The sequence below is a fragment of the Myotis davidii genome, unplaced genomic scaffold (assembly GCF_000327345.1).
Source record: "Myotis davidii unplaced genomic scaffold, ASM32734v1 scaffold331, whole genome shotgun sequence".
NCBI lineage: Eukaryota > Metazoa > Chordata > Mammalia > Chiroptera > Vespertilionidae > Myotis > Myotis davidii.
This window is the reverse complement of record NW_006282208.1, coordinates 490,323-491,907: the sequence shown is the minus strand read 5'-3', so window position 1 is coordinate 491,907 and position 1,585 is coordinate 490,323.

Genomic DNA, 1,585 nt, shown 5'->3' with positions numbered 1-1,585 from the left:
TACCTTGGTTGAGGGCTTGATCCCCACCCCAGGTCAGGGCATGTGTTGGAGGCAGCCAATCGATGTGTTTCTCTCACATTGATATTTCTCTCTGTGTTTCTCACCCTCTTTTCCACTCTGTCTAAAAAAAAAAAAAAATCAATGAGAAAAATATCCTGGGGTGAGGATTAACAAAACAAAACAAAAAAAAGAGACATATTCATAATTATATAAAACATCTGCATACTTTGAATCAGGGCTTTGTGTTGAAGAAGAAAATAAAGACTATAGTTAGAGAATTGGGTGTATGTGGATAAGATTGCCAAGGAAAAGTGAACTGGGAACAATCCCTGGATTAAATAAAAAGCTCCTAACACTTATGTTGATGAAAAAGGGGTTCTGTGGGGAGTACCCTCACAGAGGGACCTGATCATAAATTCCTAACTGGGCAGATTGTGATGGGTAGTCATGCCCCAGACCTAGAAAGTCTTTAGGGAAACTTTCCAAGCCAGCCCTGACCATTATTCTTGTGCATCTAAGTCAGTGCTTCTCAACCTTCTGGCCCTTTAAATACAGTTCCTCATGTTGTGACCCAACCATAAAATTATTTTCATTGCTACTTCATAACTGTAATATTGCTACTGTTATGAATCGTAATGTAAATATCTGATATGCAGGATGGTCTTAGGCGACCCTGTGAAAGGGTCGTCCGACTGCCAAAGGGGTCGCGACCCACAGGTTGAGAACCGCTGACTAAGTGAACACACCTTTGAAGCGCCAGAAGTAATACTCCTCAAAGGGGGCATCAAGCCTCAAAAGATCACATAGTCCTATTAACTAGTTTGCAATCCCACCCCCATCTTGCTTCTTTCCACCCCATGTAATCTTCCTTACACCCTCTCTTTAATTTTAAATGCATAAAAGAAGCTGTAAAACTTATTTTTATGGAGCATTTGAGAACTTGCTCCTTGTTTGGCTCAAATAACCTTTTATAAAAAAAAAATATCTCTCCAGGCTTGGATGTTCCTTATATCAACAATTGCATAGATCTGAAATCATGTAGTCCTTTTAAAAAACAGTTTCAACTCTCCACCACAAAGCTTCACAGAGTAGAATACTATGGCTGAAGCAGAAACCCAAGAAACATAAGAATATCCTTCCAGCCAATTATCTGCTCTTTTTCCCCTTGCAGTGCCCCAGAAATATTGCTAAATAACGTGAATTAAAAATCTATTATTCAGTTTATTGTCATAGCCCTATAAGCTTATCTCAAGCAATTTTTTAAAATTCTTTTTTTAATATTATGACTCATCAGTGCTTTTAGAAGTGCCTCTTAAAGATGATGAGGTCAAAAACAATTTTGATGTTTATTAATAATATTTAAAATATCAAACCCGTAAAACTTGAAATAAAATAGCATTCTATGGGTAAATGTGTTAATACCTTAGAATTAAGAGTGGAATTGGATTGAAGCACGTTATCACTGAAACTACAGGAATAAAATGACATAGATCCTCACAGACAGACACTGAACAGAAATAATAATTCTCCACATGTTACTTATAGGAAACTGATTATTGCCAAAGGTATTGCAGGCTGTCTGGAA